The sequence below is a fragment of the Rattus norvegicus genome, chromosome 2 (genome assembly GCF_021556685.1).
Source record: "Rattus norvegicus strain SHRSP/BbbUtx chromosome 2, alternate assembly SHRSP_T2T, whole genome shotgun sequence".
Taxonomy (NCBI): Eukaryota; Metazoa; Chordata; class Mammalia; order Rodentia; family Muridae; genus Rattus; species Rattus norvegicus.
In genome coordinates, this window is record NC_141535.1 from 91,940,118 (window position 1) to 91,947,655 (window position 7,538).

General features: G+C 39.8%; 1 pseudogene; it reads left to right on the forward strand.

Moving 5' to 3' along the window:
* The first annotated feature begins 143 nt into the window (after positions 1 to 143).
* Eif1ax-ps1 (eukaryotic translation initiation factor 1A, X-linked, pseudogene 1) lies at positions 144 to 1,309 on the forward strand (annotated as a pseudogene).
* Positions 1,310 to 7,538: the final 6,229 nt, after the last annotated feature.

Sequence of the window (7,538 nt, forward strand, 5' to 3'; positions counted from 1 at the left end):
AAACAATCTTTTCCTTGGGAAATTTCCTATACACACTAATTGAGAAAAGCAACCATCTCAAAAATTAAAATAGTATTTCCCACCGCCATTCCTGCTGCCAGCCCAAGCATGGTCCTGCACGCTGCCAGTCGGTCTTTGCTGCCATGCCCACGAATAATGGAAAAGGAGGTAAAAACCAGCGTACAGGGAAGAATGAGATTGAATCTGAAAAGCGAGAGCTTGTGTTCAAGGAGGATGGGCAAAAATATGCTCAGGTAATCAAATGTTGGGAAACGGACGATTAGAACCCTAGATGCCTAGAACAAATGAAACTCAAGACAGATGATCAAAATGTGAATGCTTCACTCCTTCTTTAAAAGGGGAACAAGAATACCCTTGGCAGGGAATAGAGAGGCAAAGATTAAAACAGAGACTGAAGGAACACCCATTCAGAGCCTGCCCCACATGTGGCCCATACATATACAGCCACCCAATTAGACAAGATGGATGAAGCAAAGAAGTGCAGGCCGACAGGAGCCGGATGTAGATCGCTCCTGAGAGACAGCCAGAATACAGCAAATACAGAGGCGAATGCCAGCAGCAAACCACTGAACTGAGAATAGGACCCCCGTTGAAGGAATCAGAGAAAGAACTGGAAGAGCTTGAAGAGGCTCGAGACCCCATATGTACAACAATGCCAAGCAACCAGAGCTTCCAGGGACTAAGCCACTACCTAAAGACTATACATGGACTGACCCTGGACTCTGACCTCATAGATAGCAATGAATATCCTAGTAAGAGCACCAGTGGAAGGGGAAGCCCTGGGTCCTGCTAAGACTGAACCCCCAGTGAACTAGACTGTTGGGGGGAGGGCGGCAATGGGGGGAGGGTTGGGAGGGGAACACCCATAAGGAAGAGGAGGGGGGAGGGGGATGTTTGCCCGGAAACCGGGAAAGGGAATAACACTCGAAATGTATATAAGAAATACTCAAGTTAATAAAAAAATAAAAATAAAAAAAATAAAAACTGAAAAAAAAAGAAGCCGTGTGTTTCGATGGTGCAAGGAGAATATGCCACATCAGAGGGAAACTGAAAAAAAAAGGTTTGGATAAACACCTCAGATATCATATTGGTAGCCCTCCGAGATTACCAGTACAACAAAGCCGATGTCATTTCAAAATACAAGCAGATGAAGCAGAAGTCTCAAGGCATACGGTGAGCTTCCGGAGCATGCTAAAATCAAAGAAACTGATACATTTGGTCCTGGAGATGATGATGAAATTCATTTGATGACTTAGAGGGTTATGATGAAGACATCGATGATATCTAAAATGAACTCGATATTTTACATTCCAGTCTTCCTGAAGATTGTTCTTCAGGTTTGGAATCTGGCCATAGACCTCAAAGAAAAGTTTTCACTGTCACCATTTTGTCTGATTTGATTTAATGGTCCTTAAGAAGACCATTTAAGAAAAAAAAAAGAAGCCTTTCCTACATTGACCACTTCCAGTAAGTAAATGGATGTTTGAGTAAACCATTTGCCTTGTACTCAGTATAAATTATGATTAAGTCTTGCCTTTGCATAGCTGTTGACTGTACAGTCTTTGTGTATATTTCAGTTGCCCAGAGATTTTGATACAAATGGAGGCAGGAATCTGCATTTTCTTTTGTTATATTTTGAGACAAGAGTCTAACTCTGTATGTGAGGCTAGCTGAGAGTTCACTGTGATACTGGTGGGCCTTGAAACTTGCTGATTCTCCTATTGACCTCTTAGGTGCTGAGTGCATATGTATATACCACCATACCTGGCAGAAATCTATTGAAAGGCAAAAATGATAGGTCTGCTTTCCATATGTAACTATGTACTATTTTTATACTAGCTTTGGTACCATGTACATTTTTTCATGATTTATTTTGCAGTCATCAGCTTACTGGAGGAGGAAAGGCACTTCCAAACTGACTTTAGGGTTTGTTTGTTTGGGGAGGGGGAGTGTTGACACAGGGTTAATGTGTGTGGCCCTAGTTGTGATGGAACTCACTCTGTACACCAAGCTGGCCTCAAATTCACACAAGCCAGCTTGCCTCTGCCTCCCAAGTACTGGTATTAAAGGTGTGAACCACCACCACCACTTGGCTCCAAAATGTTTTTAGAAATTGGTTTTTAATGTGAATGTTTTTGAGCTCTCAATATAAGGCTGTTTTTATTTTTTAATTTATGTTTATTGGATAATTTTATTTACATTTCAAATGTTATTATCTTTCCCGCTTTCCCATCCATAAGCCCCATACCCCATTCCCTCTCCCTTCTCCTGTAACAGTGTTACCCCTCCCCAATCACTCCCCATTCCTGCCTACCCACCCTGATATTCCCCTACACAGGGAATCCAGCCTTGGCAGGATCAAGGGCTTCTCCTTCCATTGGTGCCCAAAAAGGCCATCCTCTGATAAATATACAGCTGGACACATGGGTCTGTCCAGGCGTAGTCTTTGGGTAGTGGTTTAGTGCCTGGGAGCTCTGGTGGGTTGGCATTGTTCTTATGGGACTGCAAGACCCTGCAGCTCTTTCAATCCTTTCTCTAACTCCTCCAATGGGGACCCAGTTCTCAGTTCAATGGTTGGCTAAGAGTCTCTGTATTTGTCATGCTCTGGCAGAGCCTCTTAGGAGACAAATGTATTCAGCCCCTGTCAGCATGCACTTCTTGGTGTCAGCAATGATGTCTGGGTTTGGTGGCTATATGTATATGGGCTGGATCCCAAGTTGAGCAGGCACTGAATGGCCATTCCTTCAGTCTATGCTCCACACTTTGTCAATATCTACTCCTATGAATATTTTTGTTCCCCTTTCTAAGAAGAAATGAAGCATCCATACTTTTGTCTTCCTTCTTCTTGAGCTTCACGTGATGTGTGAATTGTATCTTGAGTAATTTGAGCATTTGGGCTAATATTCACTTATCAGTGAGTGCATACCATGTGTGCTTTTTGTGATTGAGTTCCCTCACACAGGATCCTTTCTAGTTCCATCTATTTGCCTATGAATTTCATGAAGTCATTGTTTTTGACAGCCAAGTAGTACACCATTATGTAGATGTACCACATTTTCTGTATCCATTCCTCTGTTGAAGGGTATCTGGGTTCTTTCTGGCTTCTGGCTATTATAAATAAGGCTTCTATGAACATAGTGGAGCATGTGTTTTTGTTGTATGTTGGAGCATCTTTTGGAATAGCTGGGTCCTCAGGTAGTGCAATGTCCAATTTTCTGAGGAAACTCCAGACTGATTTCCACAGTAGTTGTACCAGCTTGCAATCCCGCCAACAATGGAGGAGTGTTCCTCTTTCCCCACATCCTCGCCAGCATTTGCTGTCACCCGAGTTTTTGCTCTTAGCAATTCTGACTGGTATGAGGTAGAATCTCAGGGTTGTTTTGATTTGCATTTCCATGACAACTAAGAATGCTGAACATTTCTTTTGGTATTTCTCAGCCACTCAATATTCCTCTGCTGAGAAGCCTTTGTTAGCTCTGTATCCCAATTTTAATAGGGTGATTTGACTTTCTGGAGTCTAACTTCTTGAGTTCTTTGTATATTTTGGATATTAGCCCTCTATCAGGTGTAGGATTGGTAAAGATCTTTTCCCAATAGGTTGGTTACCATTTTGTCCTAATGACAGTGTCCTTTGCCTTACAGAAGTTTTGCAGTTTTATGAGGTATCATATGTCAATTCTTGATTTTAGAACATAAGCCATTGGTGTTTGGTTCAGGAAATTTTCCCCAGTGCCCATATGTTCAAGACTCTTCCCTACTTTGTCTTCTATTAGTTTGAGTGTATCTGGTTTTATGTGGAGGTCCTTGATCCACTTGGACTTAAGCATTGTACAGAGCAATAAGAATGGGTCAATTTACCCAATTAGACAAGATGGATGAAGCAAAGAAGTGCAGACCGACAGGAGCCGGATGTAGATCTCTCCTGAGAGATACAGCCAGAATACAGCAAATACAGAGGCAAATGCCAGCAGCAAACCACTGAACTGAGAATGGGACCCCCGTTGAAGGAATCAGAGAAAGAACTGGAAGAGCTTGAAGGGGCTCGAGACCCCTTATGAACAACAATGCCAAGCAACCAGAGCTTCCAGGGACTAAGCCACTACCTAAAGACTATACATGGACTGACCCTGGACTCTGACCTCATAGGTAGCAATGAATATCCTAGTAAGATCACCAGTGGAAGGGGAAGCCCTTGGTCCTGCTAAGACTGAACCCCCAGTGAACGTGATTGTTGGGGGGAGGGCGGCAATGGGAGGAGGGTGGGATGGGGAACACCCATAAAGAAGGGGAGGTGGAGGGATTAGGGGATGTTTGCCCGGAAACTGGGAAAGGGAATAACATTCGAAATGTAAATAAGAAATACTCAAGTTAATAAAAAAAATGGGTCAATTTGCATTCTTCTACATGTTGACCTCCAGTTCAATAAGCACCATTTGTTGAAAATGCTATCTTTTTTCCACTGGATTGTTCTAGCTCCTTTGCAAAGATCAAGTGACCATAGGTGTGTGGGTTCATTTCTGGGTCTTCAATACTATTCCACTGATCTACCTGCTTCTCTCTGTTCCAATACCATACCGTTTTTATCACTATTGCTCTATACTACAGCTTGAGGTCAGAGATGGTAATTTCCCCAGAAGTTCTTTTATTGTTGAGGATAGTTTTCAGTATCCTGGGTTTTTTGTTATTCCAAATAAATTTGCAAATTTCTATTTTTAACTCTATGAAGAATTCAGTTGGAATTTTGATGGGGATTGCATTGGATCTGTAGATTGCATTTTGCAAAATGGCCATTTTTACTGTATTTATCCTACCAATCCATGAGCATGGGAGGTCTTTCCATCTTCTAAGATCTTCTTCAATTTCTCTCTTCAGAGACTTGAAGTTCTTGTCATACAGATATTTCATTTGCTTGGATAGAGTCACACCAAGGTATTTTATGTTGTTTGGGACTATTGTGAAGAGTATCATTCCCCTAATTTCATTCTCAGCCTGTTTATCCTTTGACTAGAGGAAGGCTACTGATTTGTTTGAGTTAATTTTATATCCAGCCACTTGGCTGAAGTTTTTTTTTTTTAATCAGGCCTAAGCTTTCTCTGGTGGAATTTTTGGAGTCACTTAAGTATACCATCATATCATCTGCAAATAGTGATATTTTGACTTCTTCCTTTCTAATTTGTATCTTTTTGACCTCCTTCTGTTGTCTGATTCCTCTGGCTAGGACTTCAAGTACTATATTGAATAAGTAGGGAGAGAGTGGGCAGCCTTTTCTAGTCCCTGATTTTAGTGTGATTGCTTCAAGTTTCTCTCCATTTAGTTAATGTTAGCTACTAGTTTGCTGTATACTACTTTTACTATGATTATGGGCCTTGAATTCCTGATCTTTCCAAGACTTTTAACCTGAAGGGGTGTCAAATTTTGTCAGATTCTTTCTCAGCATCTAATGAAATGATCATATGTTTTTTTTTTCTTTGAGTTTGTTTACATAGTGGATTACATCCACTGATTTCTGTATATTTAACCATCCCTGCACCCCTGGAATGAAGCCTACTAAATCCTGATGGATGATCATTTTGATGTGTTCTTGGATGATGTTTGTGCAAATTCTATTGAGTATTTTTGCTTCAATATTCATAAGGGAAATTGGTCTGAAGTTCTTGCTTTGTTGGGTCTTTGTGTGGTTTAGGTGTAAGTGCAATTGTGGCTTTGTGAAAGAAATTGGGTAGTGTTCCTTCTCTTTCTATTTTGTGGATTAGATTGGACAGTATTGGTACTAGGCCTTCAATGAACGTCTGATAGAATTCTGTACTAAACACACCTGGGCTTTTTTTTTATTGGGAGACTTTTAATAACTGCTTCTATTTCTTTAGGAATTATATGACTGTTTAGATGGTTTATCTGATCCTGATTTAACTTTGGTAGATATTATCTCTCTAGAAAATTGTCCATTTCCCCCAAATTTTCCAGTTTTGTTGAATATGGGCTTTTGTAGTAGGATCTGATGATTTTTTGAATTTTCTTAGACTCTGTGGTTATGTCTTCCTTTTCATTTCTGGTTTTGTTAATTTTGGATACACTCTCTGTGTCCTCTGGTTAGTCTGACTAAGGGTCTATCTATCTTATTGATTCTGTCAAAGAACCAGCTCCTGGTTGTGTTGATTCTTTGTATAATGCTTTTTGTTTTTACTTGGTTGATTTCAACCCTGACTTTTATTATTTCCTGCAGTCTACTCCTCTCAGGTATATTTGCTTCTTTGTGTTTTAGAGCTTTTAGGTATGTCATCAAGCTGCTAGTGTCAAGCCGAAAACTCTCAGGTTTCCTTTTGGAGGCACTCAGAGCTATGAGTTTTCCTCTTAGCACTGCTTTCATTGTGTCTCATGGGATTGGGTATGTTGTGCCTTCATTCTCATTAAATTAAAAAATGTCTTTAATTTCTTTCTTTATTTCTTCCTTGACCAAGTTATCATTGAGTAGAATGTTGTTCAACTTCCATGTATATGTGGGCTTTCTGTCATTTTTGTTATTATTGAAGACCAATCTTAGTCTGTGGTGATCTGATAGAATGCACGCGATTATTTCTATCTTCTTGTATCTCTTGAGGCCTGTTTTGTGATGCATTATATGGTCAATTTTAGAGAAGGTATTATGAGGTGCTGAAAGGTGGTATATTCTTTTGTTTTAGGACAAAATGTTCTATAAATATCTGTTAAATCCATTTGATTCATAACTTCTGTTAGTTTCTCTATGTCTCTGTTTAGTTTCTGATTCCATGGTCTGTCCATTGATGAGAGTGGGGTGTTGAAATCTCTTACTATTACTGTGTGAGGTGCAATATGTGTTTTGAACCTGAGTAAGGTTTCTTTTATAAATGTAGGTGCCCTTGCATTTGGAGCATAGATATTTAGGATTGAGAGTTCATCTTTGTGGATTTTTCTTTGATGACTATGATGTATCCTTCCTTAATTTTTTGATAACTTTTGGTTGAAAGTTGATTTTCTTCAATATTAGAATGGCTACTACAGCATATTTCTTCTGACCATTTTGCTTGGAGAATTGTTTTCCACCCTTTTACTCTGAGGTAATATCTATCTTTTCACTGAGGTGTATTTCCTGTGTGCAGCAAATGGTGTGTTCTCTTTATGTATTCAGTTTGTTATTCTATGTCTTTTTATTGGGGAATTGAGTCCATTGATGTTAAGAGATATTAAGGAATAGTGCTTGTTGTTTGCTGTTATTTTTGTTATTACAGGTGGAATTATGTTTGTGTGTATCTCTTCTTTTTTGTTTCATTGCAGGGAGATTACTTTCTTGCTTTTTCTAGGGTGTAGTTTCCCTTCTTGTGTTGGAATTTTCCATCAATTATTCTTTGTAGGGGTGGATTTGTGGAAAGGTATTGTATAAATTTGGTTTTGTCATGGAATATCTTGGTGTCTCCATGTATATTAATTTGCTGGACATAGTAGCCTATGCTGGCATTTGTATTCTCCTAGGGTCTGTATGACATCTGCCCAGGAGCTTC